The sequence below is a fragment of the Ciconia boyciana genome, chromosome 3 (genome assembly GCF_034638445.1).
Source record: "Ciconia boyciana chromosome 3, ASM3463844v1, whole genome shotgun sequence".
Taxonomy (NCBI): domain Eukaryota; kingdom Metazoa; phylum Chordata; class Aves; order Ciconiiformes; family Ciconiidae; genus Ciconia; species Ciconia boyciana.
In genome coordinates this window covers 71506810-71525951 of record NC_132936.1, presented here as the reverse complement: position 1 = coordinate 71525951, position 19142 = coordinate 71506810, and the positions used below count along the sequence as shown (strand labels likewise).

The 19142-nt window shown below is 43.2% G+C and overlaps 1 protein-coding gene across 3 annotated transcripts in view; it reads right to left on the bottom strand.

Moving 5' to 3' along the window:
- Positions 1-17696, bottom strand: part of RGS17 (regulator of G protein signaling 17) — a 71393-nt gene extending 53697 nt beyond the window's left edge. The window contains exon 1 of one of the 3 annotated variants that reach the window (XM_072857935.1): positions 17482-17696. The gene's annotated coding sequence lies outside the window, so the exon portion shown is untranslated. The remainder of the gene's footprint in view (positions 1-17481) is intronic. The other 2 variants (XM_072857938.1, XM_072857937.1) reach the window with 2 other exon arrangements.
- Between the last annotated feature and the right edge of the window lie 1446 nt (positions 17697-19142).

Genomic DNA, 19142 nt, shown 5'->3' with positions numbered 1-19142 from the left:
AATGGGGGCAATAAATTACTTTTTTGATGTGATACTCAAAACATAAACCAAAGGAAATCAGGAACTGCAATAGATGGAGAAATTGAATTAATATATAAACAGTTAATCATTCTTTAGACATGCTTGGCAAATTTTCCTGGTAAGAATGCTATCACTTTGGAAGATAACTTAATAGACAGACAGGACAGGAAAACCGGTTTGCTTCTAATGGCATTGCTATGGTATAATGGGGCTGAGATGGCTGTATTCAAGACAGATGCTATTATTTGTTCTAGTTTTACCATAAGTGACACTATGATATTTCCAAAATCAAGCCTTGAAAGCCCATTAAAAACATCTTGCTGGCTTGACTCATAACAAAATGTAGGAATTGGTTTTTTGAGTCCTGCTGAATGGAGAAGCTTTCAGAACACTCAGCCTGATGATCGCTAGCTTTTACGTCAAAGTACAAGGCAAACTTAGCAGTCTAGTGATATGCTTTTATCACCCTTTCTCTTTTAATGGTGTGTCCTTTTCCATCTAAGTTATTGCAGCAATGGATAGAAATGTTGCTTCCCCATTTACTAATTTATTCCTGTTTCTGTGCATTTGTGTCACTTTCATGGGAGGCTTACAGAAGTTGGTCAGTCTGTTAGTCTCACAGAAAGATACTTGCATCCTTTTTAACTGAAGAAATAAGTTCTGTGCTCCAGATGCAATCCTGATAATTAAAGTTTAATTTAGCATAAAACCCTCTCTTATTGCATTTTGGTTTTAACAGTGTTCCCTTACAGTAAGCCACTGTATTCCCCTAACAGACCACACTGATTCTTTATTTGACTTGTCTTTCAGTGCTCATCTTCACTGCTCTCTCATATCCTAAAATCTGACAGTGTATAAGCAAGACATTCCTTTCAGGAAAAAACAGCAGTGCAGAGTTAACGTTTACATTAACTAATTAGAAAATCTGGTGATGGAGCTGAGGACACTTTCTCAGTGTGTCCAACCCTACATAGAAGGCAGTAGGCAATTCTGCTATGATTCACATCTAGCAGTGTGTCAGTAGATGAGGCAGAGGGATTTTAAGAGCAAGTGTTCAGATTCCACTAAAGAACATAAGCTTTAAATTTTCTACAACAGCTGTTCACCACCACTTTAATAAATCGTCAATAAAGGAAGTTCCACTTGTGCCCAAGTCAGGCACAGGTCAGTTCCACTTGTGCCCGATTGATCAGAGATGGTCAACAAACTGGAGAGAAAAGATGATCCAGTAGCTGAGGGCTATTCTAAAATGTAAGAAGCCTGACTAAATTGTTGCTTGTTGTCTTTTAGTAAGTTACTTCTTTCAATAGGAGTTGAAGACTACAGGTTGTGAAATGATGTATTTCAGTTATTCGTGTACAAAATAATTTTTCCATTTCACGAAATGTATCTATGATTTTAAAATGTTTCCAGTTTTGAATCGAGTGACTCCAGACTTCTCTCTTGTGCATAGGTCGCATCAAAGGGGATGTAACTGTTAGCAGATACAAAGCTAGGGCATGCAAGAGATGCAGGTGTAAGTCTCTTTTCTGCTCATCGTGAACTTAAACCTTGCTTTCTAAATCCAGGTGGAAGAACAAGTGATTGACTATTGGATGAGCAGAAAGGAGTCTTTTCTTTTTGACTAGACAGTCAAAAAGTCGAGCTTGGACTTGAGACATTGATTTTTAAGATTCTGAGGCACTTGGACAAGATGATAATGAGAGATACATAAGAAACGTAGATAATCAGAGAAAAACTTTAACTTGTAAAAACTTGCTATTTGCATTTTTCTAAGCTACTGTGCGGGGCCACAATAGTGCACCTGTCTGCATTAAGGGAGCCCTGTCTGGAATTACCAAAGGTGTTGTACATTTGTTTCAGTCCTACGATCACTTTTAAACAACAGCTTTCATCTCCTATATATGACTCCTGTTATACTAATAATTTCACAGACTAGGGGAACATACAGCCTCTTGTCTCTTCCACAGGTCTCTGGAGCAGGGACTGACAGATAATTCAGAAACGTTAAGTGGAGTTTCCTAAACCCACCCACATTCTGCCTCCATCAGCATGGGTCCTGACCCCAGGAATTAATTTCCTTACAGTCTTGTTTGATGTCCCCATGGCATTTGAAAGATTAAAACCAAATGGTCTCTTTTCAGAAAGCAACAATTTCAAAACTGTCTGACACAACTGCCAGAAGAGCTCATCTGTGCCCAGACCAAATGCTGTATCAGAAGAAATGCTTAGAAAAGGTCTGTCTTCAGTGCACTCTCCATCCAGGTTTGGTGAATATCTTCACCCAGGTGAAGTCTCAGGAGACTTGATTATAGTATAAACAGAAAAAAGAAAAGAGAGGGAAAGTATGGGGTAGAGGAGAAATGAATTTGCTAGTTATGGCTTTAGGATAACCACATAGCTGCAGAACTTCTATGCAAGGATAAATACCGTTTAGGATGTCCAGTCAGGTTGAACATCCACTTAATAATACTTGCAGATCTTCAAAGAGAACTTGTCAGGCTATTTGTTGCATGTAACATTTACTGTAGGTTTAGTCTTTGTCCCAGGTAGGCACCCAGACTTTGTTGGTTTTAATGTGCTGGGTTCCCCATCTGGGTTCCCAATGGGTTCCCCAGAGCTGGTCCTAGTCAGCTGGCTTGCAGGTACCAGACCAGTCAACTCTGGCTGCAAAGAGGCAATGAACCGTTTGCTTTTAGAGGTTTTTGGTGGGTTTTTTTTTTGTTTTTTTTTTTTCCCCTCCTAGAAGTGAACAGCCTTATGTAAAGTACCTGGGCATCTGCAATACCTTGACAGGATAAGACACCTCAGAATGAATTCCCAAAGGCAGCACGCAAGTATGAGGCTCCTTGGCAGCTTTGGTCAACTTAAGTCCAAGCCATTGGTCCTTCGACTCCTGCTTTCTGGTGATGTGTTTCTACCATGTGGTAACCCAAATCAAGTAGGTGTTGTGGCAGAAAACTAACTCCGTAGAAACAAAGGGTTAGTTGTCAGCTGGACTAACTCTCTGAACTGATTCACTGTGGTCACTTACATGTGGCAGGGAGAGAGGAGCAGCAGTTCTGGCGTAGACTGGATTAAGCTGCTGCACAACCAGGAGCGGAGGACTGGTAACCAAAAGAGTGCTTTACCCTGTCCCTTCCTGGGATTGAGAAACCCAGTCTGAACTGCAGAATGACTGAGATTTGCATCCATGGCCCTCTCCTAGATTTAAGACATCCGTGAGTCATCCCTCTTAAAAACACATTAAGGACTAGGATATGCTTTGAAAAAGGAAATGGTGGATGCGCTTTCTTGCTTTTATTCAATGTTGCAAAGATTAAATAATATGGCTCCCACACTCTCTAGTGCTTAGAACAGGGCAGAAATCAAGGTGTTCCTGCTCCCAGGTGAAAATTGTACTGGTGGGTACTTTGCTGCCTTTCTGGCTAATTACTCTTTAATTGTTTGATGGGGTTTTGGGTAAGTTTTTTTGCAAAGCAGCATTGTGTCAACGGGAATAGTGGGGACCGTTTCTCCCTTTGAATATCTTCAGGACACAAAACTGGTGACTAGGGCAGGCTTCCTGTGATGGGGAAGGGAAGGTCTGAACTCCCTCAGGTTCACATGGGATGAATCCAGGTGTCTTGCATCCTGGCCAGAGCTGTCCCTCCTGCTTTATTTTATGAATGAAAAATGGAGAAAATGGCAACAATTTTGGTGAGGGCAGGAGGGATGAAACAACCACAAAACTTACTTCTGACCAGCCTTCTTTGGCTGTGCTTTGGAGTGACAGTTAGTCTGTGTTTTGTGTTTTGTGATGAGCTCAGCTCTTTTAGGAAATGAGAAGCACGCTCTCAGCATGTCTCCTGGACCGAGCTCCTCTGGGACCTCAGGCAGAAAACATGTCCTGATGAGAGCTGGTTGTGACTTAGTTAGCTGGAAGCAGTTCCAAGCATGAGTAATAGGCACTCAAGGCACTTGACTGGGGAAATTTGGGTACCTAAGAGTGTGAGGGGAATGCGATACGGTGGGATCTTAGACACAGAGGACTGAAAGCCAACTAAGTCCCAGTTTGGATGCCTCATCTCTGTAGCAGATTGGGGCCAAAGTGCATACAGCAGCTACTGTCATCCCAGCTTGAGTAAAGAAGATAAACTCTTTCTTGCCTATCTCTATGCTAGGCCAGTTCAACCTATGCACAAATACCTCATCCTGGAAGGCTGTATGTAAAACGGAGCTGTAGGAAATGTTTAAATTAAGTGAAATATTTTAATTATATTTTTTTGTTTCTCTTCTGTCTAAAAACTATGTTTTCCTCAAAAAGAATGACAATTAGTAATGCCTCTACCCCTAAAAATATGGAGATCTTAGATTCAATCCCAGAATGTATATTCAGACATTATTGAAATGGCCACTTTCTGTTCACCAGAGGGTTAGTACTCAGGACACCAGTGTTGCCAATAACTATCGAACTGCAGTATTTATGCATCTTCCATAAACAGAATTGATGAAAAATAATATTAGGGAAATTTTGGGTGGTGGAAAATGGCTTTTTTTAAAAACAATGAAACAAAATTAGTTTTTAAATGTTAAGGGTATTGATCAGGATACAATGAAATTTTGAATTATCTCTAACAGCAATAAAATCTTTGGGAGACTTGCAGTTGGCTCAATAGTACCTTTTTCCTTAGTACCTTAGTCCTATCATAGAAAGCATGCTGTGGATAAGAAAGGCCTCCAGTAGATTTGCCACGTAAAGCAAATCTAGCAATGGCATGAGCTTTTATTGCTATCAAAAGTTGTCTGCCTTCTTTCTCTTCATGTGCAGATCTCCAGATCCAAAGAAAGCACAGCTCTGGAAAAGTTGATCTCCTTTCTATTGAAGAAGGTCATCTGCTCTTACTTAGCCAGAGGTGTCTTACTTATTTTGGGTGTGGGGTAAGATCAGAAAGGAGGAGAGGGAATAGAAGTGTTATCTAATTGTTAGTTCTGACCTCCTGTTATCTCCAGATCAAGGAAATTTAGTTGAATAGGTACATAGTTTTGAGTGCCTCAGGAGGAAATTCTAGTTGCGGATAGCAAAGGAAAACTGAACCTAGTTTTTGTGGGGGATTTTTTTGTTGTTCTGGTATTGTCCATATGTCATTATTTATTGCATATTAAAAATTATTTTAATTTTAACACTTTTTTTAAAGCAGGACTTGAGTAATATCTTTCTTAATATTCAGGCTGAACAAATATCTCTTTATAAAGACTGAATTCCTCAGATGCTACAAACATCTTTTAATAATCAAAAGCTATTAGAAATCAGTTTTTATTTTAAAAAGTGACTATAATACATTTCTTCCATTCCCCTCAGTCCTTACTATAAAATTCTTCAGCATCTCCCGCTTCTTTTTCTAGCTCTGTAATGCTGGATTTCTTTTTCCCACGATATGTTCCCCTACTGCCTTAAGTCTACACTGGCACCCGTGTAGTCAGTTTACTGTTGGTGAGATCTTGCTCTTTTCAGCCTCTCACCCACCAGTGAATGGCTTTCTTCTCCTTGATGTTGCACTGGCAATTTAAATTCATTGGATAGAGAGAAAATGTCTTTATCTCCTCTCCAAATTTTCCTCTCTGTTCTGTACCATAATCTTTCAAATCACTTTGTTCCCAACCTTTTAAACTTCATTTCGACTCCTCTCTCCTTCATTTACCATCGCATCTGTTGCAAAGTACTGTTGTTCATTTTCCTGAGCTCTAAAATCCCTCTCTCCTTCCCATTTCCATAGCAAAAAGCCTCCCTCTGTCCCTTGACCTTTACTTTTCAGTGTCCTACTCTCCTATGCCATACTTCCAAGATTGTATCACTGTAGCCATTTAATTCACCTTTTCTTCACTAATTTCCTTTTTTCTTCACTAACTAGCGTTCAGACTCATGTTCTCACTTCAGTACCCTTTACTGCTATCTACCATTAGAATCTTGATGTCTGCTATGCCTATTTCTTGCCCTTTCACACTTCAAAGCTCCTTTTAGAATCTCTGTGTTCTCTCCATCTGTGCTGGTTATTATTTCTGCTCTTGAGATTTGTTCTTTTTCCTGGAAGATCTGGATAGCCAAGTCTGAAGTGTACACACTCTCTAAAATTTTCTGTAGACCATCCCTGTCAATAATTCAGTCTTCCTGCTCCCCAAGTTCAGCGGTTCTTGCCTCAGGATGTAAGCAGGGAAACAGCTGGAGAGCTAGGGGCAAAAGGCTCACAATGAATATAAATGTGGCATAAAAAGTTCTTCAGATCTCATGGAAGGGCTGTACTGAAGGCAATTAAACAATATTTAGCATCTCAATAGAAGATTCATCCCACTTAGTGAATAGGATAAACTTCTGTTCTCTGTGGAGCTGACTCAAGCACTTCCTCCTGCAGGGAAATTTTTTGTAGTTTTGTGGAAAGAACTAGTCAGAATTAAATTGAACTGCCTGCATGTTTGGTCACAAAGTAAGATATTGCAGATATTTCTGCTAGGGCAGAGGCCTGTGTTTGTGTTCATCATTCCATTGCGTGGAAACGTAGGAAGGAGTTTTGCCTTGCAATTTATTGATCTGGACTAGCATGCTTCCTCACTGGGATAGACCTGTGGGCAAATACTATGACACTTTTGTGGAGAATATTTATTCCATCTTTCAGGATGCAGTAGTACCAAGCACCTTAAGAAAGTATATGTCTGCTCTTACTGTCAGAAACCATCCCCAGCCACTGACCCTCTATACCACTGCAGATCTACTTCTAACCTTCCCATTCTCATTAATATTCTGGAAAAAGTTATAGATACTTCTCAAAGACAATCTAAATGTCTCAAAAATTCTTGACTTTTCTTTCTCTGGCTTCACCCTAACTTACAGCCTTATTGCTATAATTGTGGTATGACCGATGACTTCTGGAGAAAGACTGATAAGTTAGATATTCTTGCCAACAATATTCCATCTAAATCCACACCTGAAATTTTTATTTTGGGGAGCTGCAGATTTGTTTAGAGTCCTAGCAAGAATAATCATGTGCCGTGGAAACTTCCTGTCTGCCTTTGAGAAGCTTTGCTTACAAGGGGACAAAACCCACAGGTCTCCCCACAGCTGTAAGCGTGGCAAGTTCCCATGGTCCATCCACATCGCTGTCTTGTGAACAAGATGACAAGATTCCTTGTGCCTGTGTGTGGCACCACGATAGCAGCAGGGCCAGGGAGGCTCAGGCACTCGGGGCTGGGTGGGATATGGAGTGCCTGATGGAGTAACCATCCACTGCACACTCAAAAGATAAGTGCTTATCACTTGGGCACCCAGACCAACTCAGTGTTGTCCCCACATGTTTGTTGGGGGTATCTGAGCTCCAGACTGGCCTTTAACAAATGGTGTATGCATACGTACAGCCTCGGGGTAGCTGCTTTTTCTGATCAGCGAACTGTTTTCTGACACACGTAGGTAATACTCGTCACACATGTTGCCCACTGGTATGTCACCCATGCAACATCTTAGGAAGGAGATGTGGATGGAAATGTTTTCAATGTACTAATAGCACTGACCTTTCTATTTCCATTATACATCACTCAGAAGCAGTGACAAGACATTCAAAATCTGAAACAGTGTGGAAGCCAAATTTAGATGGTTTCTGAATGGCTTTATGTTTGTTTGAACAATACAAGTTTTTCTAAATATAAAAAATAAACTGAGGTCATGTTATAATTGCATTTGGGGGGGGGCATAGCTGCCTGCTGATCACATCAGACCTTTGGACATTGTTCAGCCACCATAAGTTTGGGCGCAGCCAGATTTTGTTTCCTACTGAAGTCCCTGTCCTGACATAGGGCTGAGTATTTTTCTCAGTGCACAGTAACAGGTAGGATGATAGCAAGCAGAATAAAGGATATGGCATGCTTATTGTCAGTTCAAACCTCTTCTTGGGTGTAAAGACAACTTTTAGATGTGAGTGCGAAACCCTCATAATGCAGCATGATCTGTTTCCGTTCAAGTCTTCAAGTGGGTCAACAATACCTAGTTCATAAAAGAACTGAACTCTAAGAATAATCATCAGTCAAGTCATCCTAGTGGCCCAGATTCTTCATTTCCTTGACAAATGTTTAATTTTCTCTTGTGATTTGACTTTTCTTTTGAAGGTGACTCATGCAGCAACAAATCAAAGTGATGACATTTTTATTTGTCCTGTGCAATCTCATGCAGGTGAACGAAAGCATTGGCATCACACAGTTGTTACTGCTGGAACCCTGCTCTTCTAGACTAATATCTAAATGTCTACATTAGTATTTTTTTAATTTATCTAGTCCTACAAGATGCCAAGATTGAGAAGCACTTCTAAGTAACTTACAGAAGTTTCCTGAAAAAGCCTTTTTGTCTGAGAAGAGAAATTATACTGATACTGAAGCTTTCTTGTATCCAAATCAACATGGAAATGTATCTTGGTGACAGAGGAAAAAAAACCACTCTTAGGCCCCCCCAGAGTTTATGTAGGTGAGTCTTTTCTTACACACATGACCTCATGTGTTTTGCTGCCACTATTCACAGCAAGGATCGTGCTGCATCACAGCACGGAAACTCAAGCAGCACACTTCTAAGATTTCTTTAGCTGCACCTTGAATACTCCTTAGCAAGGGAACCCTTTGACATAAATGGGAGTGAGAAGATGCTCATGGAGTGGTCACACAGCCTATTGCATTCCTACTCCAGGGAGCTTCACAGATGAAGTTATGAAGGGAAAGGGCTGGAGGAGGGGTTCTGTGACTGGAAGGAGTGCTGCTGCCATGGCATTTGAGCCCCCTTTCTTCACAAGATACAAAGATCATGCATACTGAGGGTTCCCTCCACCTTCTGACGTCTGTTTGATCTAAAGAGTATTACTGGGACAAATATTTAAAGGGGAGGGAGATAAGTGTGCCAGGTGGACAAATGGAAGGGAGGGAAACCAGTTTAATATGGATGATTGCACAAGAACAAATGGGGAATAAGCTGTCTTTGAATAAATGTGGCTGGAAATGAGAAAAAGGTTTTCAACAGGAGCTCTGGAACAGCCTTTGAGTAAGAACAGATGTAAAACAAACCTTCCTGCTTTTAATATTAACTTGATCCAGAAAAGGAAGGAAAGGTAAGAACTGGTTGCTGGAAGCAGCGGGAGATTGGGATGCAATTAGCCAGGGTGTTCCCTCCAGCCTATGTTCTTATTTTCCAGTGTTCCTAAAACTACTACTAAGCCACCTGCTGGAATTGGCCATACTAATGAAAAGCAGTCTAATCCAGAATGCTGCTGAGCACATGCTGCCAGCCTGGTTCGATAGCAGTTGATTTGCTTGGCACTCTGCTGGATACACTCTGTACCTTAGAGGATAGGACTATAGCACAATTTAAAACAGTCTCTCACCTACATAGCTCAGGGTTTAACATAGAAAAAAAAAAGTCTGCTGTATCAATAGCACCCAACTTGGTTTTAAAACATAAAATACTGTCTTTAGGTGATTCCAGCTAGTACCTCACAGCATAGGGTGCAAAGTCAAGGTGTCTCTGGCATTCAGTCCCCTTGTTGCGTATGATCTCACTGTCCAGCAGAACAGTTTCTACTTAACAGAGCCTAAATAGAGCCTTGCAATCACGTTTGAAATGTGACTGATGGCTAGCATTGCATGTACAAATAGTTTCTGCCACAGAAGTCCGTTCAAGTTAATGGAAAAATGCCTTACACATTAATAGCAATTCAATTATTTGGAGTCTTAAAACCCCTAAGAACCTTAAACCAACTGAATCCCATCTACAGCTGGGTCTGCAATTAGTTACACTTTCAGACAAATTTAGCCTTCTTGCATTAATGTTCTTTTAGACCATATTTACTTGAATTCAAAGAGACCTTTCCCCCATCTTTAAAGGGACATGCAGTAACTTCTTTTCATTAAGAAATAAACTACACTGCATTTACTTGGGCCATTAGCATACTTCAGGGCAAATTTACTGGAGGAGTTGATTTGCAATAACTTACGGCACAGCCCACAGATGTGTTCTCTCACTGTGGTAAGCAGAAGGCAATTAATTCAAAGTATCTTAGGCTAAATTATAAAGACATAAATATAAGCATATATAAAGTATATGCTGATATAGATTGATTAAAGCTTCTCCCCTAGACCAAGCTCTGATCAAGCCCAAGAATGCAGTGTTGTTAAAATTCAGAGTAATCTGGGGTTAGAAAAGGTATGCTGCATTCATTACTAGAATTAGGCATGAGTTGACTAGTTAGTCCACTCTCTGTTATTACCTGTAAAAACATTTTCTTGTGTGTATTATAACTGCAATCTTACAGGATCTTTTATCATAAAAACTAACAATCAAGCCAAAAGAAATGTGCATAGAATTTTTTTGTACTTAATTTGGTAAAGCTAGGACAGGTGTTATCTGACTGACTTTACTGTATTGGAGTTACCTCATTTTATAAGGATGACAGATCTACAGGTAATGGTTTAACGGATCACAAAAATCCCAGATTGTTTTAAAGAACTGATGAGCTGAATGTCAGGAGATATATGCAGAAGGCATCATGCTACCTGCTATATGCTTCCATTTTCTCTTTCTGATTTTTTAAATGTAGGGCTACGTTGCTCAACCATCCAAAGTCTTCATGTTTTTGAAGTCTTTTGCTTACTGAGGATTTTTTTTCTAACATGGCCATAACTAATACTTTTCATATTGATATTCAGGTTACATATTCAAGGGAATAGTGTAATTATACTGGATGGGTTTTGCTCTGGTCATCTTCAGAATGCCTAAGAATATTTGATCAGAAAGACTGACTTCTGATTCAACTGCAAATTCCCATTCTTGTCCTGGAGATTTTCTGGATCTGGAGATTTTCTGGATCTTAAGCTCCCTCTGATGTTGTATATATATAAGCGTTACTTTGGTAAAAGGGAAGCTGTCGAGTGAGAGACAAGATTCTTAATGTTAAATTTTGACCCTCAAAATCAACAAGAATTTTGAATTTTGCCCCTTATATTTAATTTCTGCATCTGCCACTATTTTACTGTGTGATCCTGTAATTGCTTAATTGATATGTATCTGTATATCTTTCCTGTGAAATAGCAGTGGTGGTGTCCCAGCATGCAGATGTGATGTGGTTGTTTGAAAAGTGAGCTTGTAGAAAAGATGGCATGATGGGACAATTATCTTAAAACACTTACTAGGTCTAAATCCCAGAAATCTGGAAAGACAGTAACAGCCTTTTCATAATGTGTTCTGTATTTGTTCTCAGTGCTTACTAAATGGTCTAGATTCTCAAGATAATAATAATATGAAGGATAGTCCCCTCCTTTTTACTGTTTTGAACTTTCTGGATTCTCTATTTTCTTAAAAGTTCCTGAAATTTCACCTGCTTTTACACATTGTATGAAACCAGGTCACAGTATTTGTCACAGCATTATATGCCTGACCAGGAAAAATGCTCAATAGAAGTAAAGTCACACAAGGTATATAATTTTCCTATTATATCATGCACCTACAGATATGAGCCACTCCCCTTTCCTAAACTTTACAATTTCTTGCTGAATATGCTTGAACAATTCTCTCTCCTGTTATGTATGAAAGAAATGAATATTGAACATAAATCATACCCACCCCATCCCACAGATTTGATAGAATATTAATAGTAATGAACACATGAAGGACTTGAATGAACTCAATATAATTAAAGCCATTCAATATGAGTTATGCTAAATACAAATTTTAGAACTATATATATTTGAGATCCATACGAGATGGCTATTTTAATATTTTATATAAGTACCCATGTAACTGACATGACTGCTAATAAATGAAGACATTCTTCTAGCATACCACAGCACAGCAAAACATAACACAGCAAAACAGCCCAAACCATATTCAGCCTTCCTAAAACAGAATAAGATCAAGTCTTGCTTGGACTTGCACTTAACTAAAATTACAGAGCAAGGTGGCATAATCAGTTGACTTTTACAGCAGGGAGCCGTGACAGAGTGGCAGTCTCCCTTTAAAGGCAGCAGGACTCTGGTATAGTCTCTGCTAGTCTGTACGTATAGAGTTAGGGCTATATAGAGTGGTCCAGCTTGTAATATCTCTCATATTTCAGCAAACACAGACCTGGCATCGCTGGAGAGAGCAGCCAAGCTGCTTTAAATGAAGCTGCTTTGGTAGCAGAAGCTGCATAGCTGTGTTAATGCATCACTCACTAATTTACTCCCTTTCTCACTGAAGAAACTACGCTAGATATATAGTATTTTTGCACGGAGAAAGATTATGCAGTGCAGATGTAGTGTTTAAGATGTCTGAGTGTCTTTAATTAATAAGTAATGCTTGGCTTTAGGATTTAAGATTTTCTTAACCTTTTATTTCTATTCCACCTCCCTAGCTGTAATTTTCCACATACATTCTGTCTAGAAATTTACTGATTTCTAAGAACTTACTGCCATCTGCTTACAAAGTAAATAATGTATGAAAATTTCAATTGTATGAAAGGTAAGAAGCATTTCACTCATATTTTATAAACAAGGAACTTAAAAACAAAGCTATCACTCAAAACTTATATGAAGATATGATAGAATCAATCTTAAATTGATTGGATTACTTTTATTCTCTCTTTTTTTTTTTTTTAATTTAAGCCCAGATTCATTAATATACCAGAACAGCACAAATTATTCAAAGCACACCCGTCATTTAAATTGAGTTTACATCTATTTTGCATCACTGGAGCAGTGCAAAGCAGATAAAGCACGCTAGGGAATCAAGCCCCTACATTGGTTTGGAGGACCCATGTTTAGCTGAGGCCCAGGTTACATGGTGGCTGGGCAGGAGGGGCAGGGCAGACCCTGAGTTCATCTGTTTGCTTGCTTTTAGCGTTCCCCTAGGTTCCTGCACAGTCACACTGCATGGCTGCTTCTTTTGTGCACGTTGGAGAGAGCAGCAGTGCCAAGGGAAACCTTCTGAGTGCAGATACCCGACTTCGGGTTGAGATACAAAATCTCTGCAGAAAAGAGATCTCTGAATTGGTTAACTCGCCGGAGGATCGGAGTGAGACGTGCATGCAGCTCCCTATCTCAGACCCACTGTAGCCAAGACCCACAGAGGTGCCGCACTGAAGGGCTGAGCTCCTTCGGAGGGTGCAGTAGCCCCCCAGGAGTCAGCAGCAAAGCTAGACACACAAGCCTACTTACATCCTGTATAGTTATAGCCATTAGCTATAACTATGAATAGATAAACTTAATTACAACTTAATCTATTCATTTGTTTTTATACCCTAGCACAAGCTTTTAATTAATTAACAGTATGGAAAGTTTGATTGCATTATTTCATTATTAAGACTACTTAGGACAACGAATAGGTCAACAGAAATGCTAAATTTCTTTAAGCATTTAGTTTTTAACTAATTTTAACTTGAGCCAATTAGCACATGAATTTTATGTTCTTAGAAAACTCATTCTGTATTCACAGAATAAGCACAAGTATGGTGAGGATATATTTTTCATTAAAAAAGCAGAAGCTGAGACCTTGGTACAAGTGCAAAATAAATCCCTACCTGACATCATGGAGACATGATCAGGAGGGAGCTAATGGAACTGTGATGAACATCCCTGTAAGAGCTAATACTGTTTCACTTAGTACACTTCTAGCGTATTTGTAAGAATCTCCATATGTTTCATACTTAAAGGCATGCGTGTGAAGCATGCAAGTAAGAAAGTGCTATTTAAAAGATACTAGGACTGTAAAATTTATTCAAGCTAATGTATTTTCTGTGAAGGAAGATTTATATACTGGTTTGCCAGTATATAAATATACTATTATAGTATATTTATATTTAAAAAAATATATAAATATACTATTTTGCCAGTATATAACTGGTTTTATATATGCTTTGCCACATATATATACACACACACACACATATATACACATATATGCTACTTATAAGTGGAAAATCATTCTCACATTTAGTTTGAGACTGGCTTAAGTCTGAGGCTGACTGATATCCCTCCTATCCTGTCTTCATAATGATACTACTCACTCTCTTCTCCTTTTAGTCTTTTGGGAGATGAAGATTACTGCATCTGAGGTTCCCAGTCTTTTATTTTTTGTGAAGGATTTCACAGTTCATGTGGGTTTCTACAGTTCTCCACTTGTCCACGTTCTGCTGTGGATTGTGTTGCTCCAAGTTGTGTCTGCTGCTGATTTCAAACTGTGAGAGCTTCTGGGTCTTTGGGTCCAGGTTGTGCTTCTGTAGTTCTCTGGTCTCTTATTCTTCTATTATTCTTGTGCAGAAATCAAAGCAGGGCTGCTGGTGAGATCAGGGAAGCTTTCTGCGATGTTGGTCTGATCAATCCTAGTGCTCCTCAAGCATGATTCGAACTCAGTAGTACTCTTGGGGAGAAGAACTTGTGTCGCAGCTCCTTCCAAATCAGTTAGATTTTATGGGACATTTAAACTTTACTTTTGAAACTATGCATGTTGCTCAATATGCACATCCTTATAATGAACATTACACAGAACAATTAGAAGTGATGCTAATTCAAATGTACAGCGTTCATAGATATATGTCCCTTGACATATAGTTTACATTTTGTATTTAGTATACTTCTTAAAAATTAAGAATTGCAGTTTCAGAATAAAACATTTCATCTTCTCTTCAGGGTAGGTAGAAAACTGGATTAGGATAGGGAATTTTTCACCAAGCTGTCAGTCAGATTTCGATTCAAATCAATAGTGCAGGGAGTTAATTTTCCACAGACAGCTTTTCAGTAGCCTTCTTGAAATGAGTTCATGGGTTCAGGGCAATTCTTTGTGCTCAAGTGCCCATGTTGCATAACAAGAAAAAGAATGACTATTCTTATCTGTAGATTTCAGCATAAAGACCGAAGGCTGAATATGGCTTTACACCTCTAGGCAGACCTCTCAACTCAGTGACAGAGAAAACGAATGGACTTGAACTGCCAGCGCTGTACCTGCTCTGGTGTGAGAGGACACTCCTAGCACCTTGTACAGACACAGTATGTGCTCCTTGTCACACACGAAAGCTAAGGAGCACTGAATGAAATTATCAGGCAGCAGGTTCAGAGCAAACAAAGGAAGTACTTTTTCACACAAATCATAATTAAATTGCGGCGCTCATTGCCACAGAATGTGGTTGAGACCAAAGTATAAACGGATTAAAAAAAGGGAGTAGAGAAATTGAAGGACTTATTAAATATGACGGTCTGGGAGCAAACCCCAGTTTAAGAAATCCCTGTACTACGGTTTGCTGGAACTTGAAAGGATATAGCAGGAAAAGATCGCTGTATACCAATCCTGTTTCTTACATTTTTCTCCCTTCAGCATCTGCTAATGACTATAGTCAGAGCCAGGATATTGAACTAGATGTTCAATTCACTATAGCAATTTTTTTGATCATATGCTTTTAATCAAATTATGTTCTTATTTTGGCTACTTAAAAGGATGTATGGCCCTCATGGAGAAAGGCATTTAAATGTCTAACGCTCACGTATTTTAGGGAGGTAAGTACGAGTGTGTATCATAGCCTTTGCGTCTTAGGCCGTAAACTTATTGGGGTGGGGCACATGTATCTTTTATCAGGACTTTGCTTATTCTGAGTATGAACTCAAATAAAAATATGTATTTGATAACAGTGATAACAGTGTGTAACACTGTTTCTCTATAATGGTTAAATAATTTGTTTGCCTAAATGGCGTGTGCCACAGGAAAATTCCCTAGTGTTTTACGTAAGGATGATGACACTAGCATCCACCGATGTGAAAAAGAATTAACTTCCTTTATAGAACTCCCCCCATTTGCAATGCCTGAATCTTACATTTGTAGAAAGCTATTTATCACCTGTTACCCATAACAGTCTTGCCAGAAGATGTGTAACTTACATTTACCTAGCAGGGTATTTGAGATTTCATCCATTTTGCAAAAGCATCTGGCTGCAAACCTATGACACACGTTGGTGAAAATCCAGGTACGGAAATGAAGAAACCAAATACCGAAAATCCTAAATTTTGCCCCTGCCAGTTCTAAGCCTGCCAGCGCGGGTGAGGATTCCATCTAAATCAACACGAAGAGGTAGCTATGAATTGTGCAGTACAGGGTTGACAGCTGAGCAAGCCAGGCGACCTCGGCTCGCTTAACTGCGGGCGGTCTCATCCCAAGGAGAGGTGAGGAACCGCAGGAGCAGCGCACCGCGGGTGCCGGCGGCTGGCCAGCATCGCAGCATCCCCGCAGCCCCGGGGAGCGCCGGCGGCCGGTGTCTCCCTGGGCGCAGGGAAGCCCCGCGCTGCTCGGGGCCGCGCCGGCCGCGCCGTCCCGCGCTGCTCGGCACCGGAGCCGGGGCCGGACCGGGAGCAGCCCCTGCCCCGCCGGCCGCGCCCGGCCACCTGCTCCTCCCGCCGCCCCCGCCGCATCCCGCCGACATTTCCAGGGGAGGGGCGGGAAGGAGGCCGGGGCAGAGGGATGGCGGTGCCGCAGGGTACGGCGGGCGGGGGAGGCTGGGTGCCGCCCGGGGGCCGCGGAAGGCGGCGCGGCCGGGGCCCGCGGCCCCGGGGTGGGGGCGGCCCTCGCCACCTCCCCTCCCCTCCCCTTCCCGGTGCGGCGCGGCGGGGGCTCCCTGGCCCCGGCCCGGCCCGCTGGGGGCAGCCCAGAAAGGGGGCCGGGGGGAGGGAGGGCTAGGAAGGCAACTCTTGATCTTAGAGCAACGACTCGTCGGCTCTCCCTCACCTTCCGCCGGCTCCTCGGATTAAAATAATGCCACCGCCACCGATAATGATAACAATTACAGCACCTCCCCCCCCCGCCAAGCAGACCCGCGTTACAGGGAGGGGAAGGTCAAGAGGAAAGGCAGGAGCGCTGCCTCATCCGCGGGCTGGCGGCTGTCACACCGCCAGCCCATGCCCCGGCTTCCCCGGGGGCAGCCCCGTCCCTCCCCCTCCCCGGGCCGGGCAGCATCGCCTGGCGCGGCGGTGCCCCGCGGCATCGCCCGGCGGAGCCGCGGCACCCCAGACACAGACCGGGAGGGGCGGCGGGGGAGGGCGCGGGCAGAGCCCGGCGGCACCTCTCCCCACCCCTTTGTGCATCGCGGGCAGGGAGACGCACACACGCGTACAGACACACACACGCGTACAGACACACATATAGACACACACGCACATATAGGCACACACGCACGCACACCCCCCCCCACCTTGCAGCCTCGGCGCCGCAGCCGCCCGTTGTTACACACGCACACTGACACACAGCCGGTCCCCCGGTGAATGCACGTTCTGTTGCACTCCACCGCCCTCCATCCATCCTCCCTCTCGCCTCCCTCCCTCCTCTTCCTCTTCCTCCCCCCGTCTGGTTGGTGTTTTTTTTTCCCCCCACTCCGTGCATCAGTATAAAGCAGACATTTTGATGCCGTTTAACACGGTTCAGGCTTAAATAAAAGCGGAGCGCCTTACCCACCCCCGCCCGGCTGCGTGGAGTTGGCGCTGAGCGATCCCGGGAAGGGCTGCTGCGGCTCGTCCCTAGCGGAGCGGGTTCGCTGCCATCCGCCCAACTTCAGCACCCAGCCGGCAGGGAGAGGCAGACGGCGGCAGGCAGCAGGCGGACAGGCAGGCAGCAGGCAGGGAGGGAGGGACGGGAGGGCGGCGGAGAGGGAGGGAGGGTGCGAGGAGCGGCGCGGAGGCAGGCAGCCTCCGCACATGCGCTCTGCCACCGGCGGCGGAGCCCGGCGGCAGCGGGAGTTTCCCCGCCTGGCCCCGCGGGTGAGTCACGGCCCGCCCCGGCCCGGCAGCGCCCGGCAGCCGGCGGTGCTCGGCCGGGCTCCGCCGCAGGTCCCGCCGGGGAGGCTCCCCGGGAGCCATGGCTCCCTGCGCGGCGGCGCGGCGCGGCGGGGCGGGCGGGGGGTCTCCGGGGGCTGTGAGAGCGGCGGGGGCCGGGGCCGGGGCCGGGGCCGGGGCCGGGGCCGGGGCAGCGGCAGCGGTCCGCCCCGCGCCGCGCCGGGCGGCAGAGCGGCAGCGTGCCAGCCTGTGGCCTGGCAGTGTGTTAGGGCGGGAGCAATACACCGCGGTGGTAAAAACTGCTGGGCTCCTGCTTGGTTTTATTCTTGGCCCCGCATCGGTATGTCCGAGTAGAACAAAAATAAAATCAAAACGTAGGTGTGTAAACCACTAGCCAACTCTTCGTTCTCCCCGTGCAGCCGAGAGAGAGGCAGGGATTTAGTGGCTGAGTAACTTTTTGATGTCGGGCACCTGAAGCACGATGCCTAAGTAAAGAACCAGTGCAGATCCGTCGGTTGCAACCCTGAGACTCGAGATCAGGATGTTCTGAAAATCCGGCTCTGAATCCTGAATCCTGCCAGGTCTTGCCAGTTAGTTTGTCCCAGCTTTCCACACTCCAGTTTCCAAATTTTGGCTCAACAGAGAACATTATGCAGCTTCCCTACTGCACCTTAAAAATCCGGAGCCTGATACGCCTCAAGGCAACAGCACTGGAAAAATACATATTTGGCATCTGGATCCTGTCAAATCATGCCACGAATCCAGAAATGTTAATATCTTAAGAGAGAGCACATTGCTGCATTTACCACTCCGCCAAAACCGTCTGGCAAGATGGTACAAAAAGGCACAAGGCTGGATTAAGGTGGTACTGTGCCTTGCCAACAACCCATATTAATTCTCTTCACAAAACTGGTCTAGACACCTGTGTATTCCATCTAGATCCCAAAGCAGAGCGCTACAAAAACCGAAGCCAAAACTACACGTATGTTAGTAGGGCTGAAAGGAAAAGGATTGGAAGCAGTCCAGAAGGGCTAACTTGCATGAGAACCGTAAGAGCGTAGGCACATCAAAACCATCTCGGCTCCCAGGAGTCTGTATTCGAAACAGAACTAATTTAACAGCATGGCAGTAGCAGTCATGGCTGTATGGCTTTTTGACTTCTGGGATAGAAGCTTCAAATTCTGAATCGTAAGGACCAAAGTCAGTGTTAACCTCCCTGAAAGTCACTCGTCACAAAACCATCACTTCTGTTTTCTTCTGATCTTGATCCTCGTGGAGAAGTCCAAACTCCGCTTGACACCAAAGGTTATTGGCTAACTGAAAACACTTGTATCACCGAT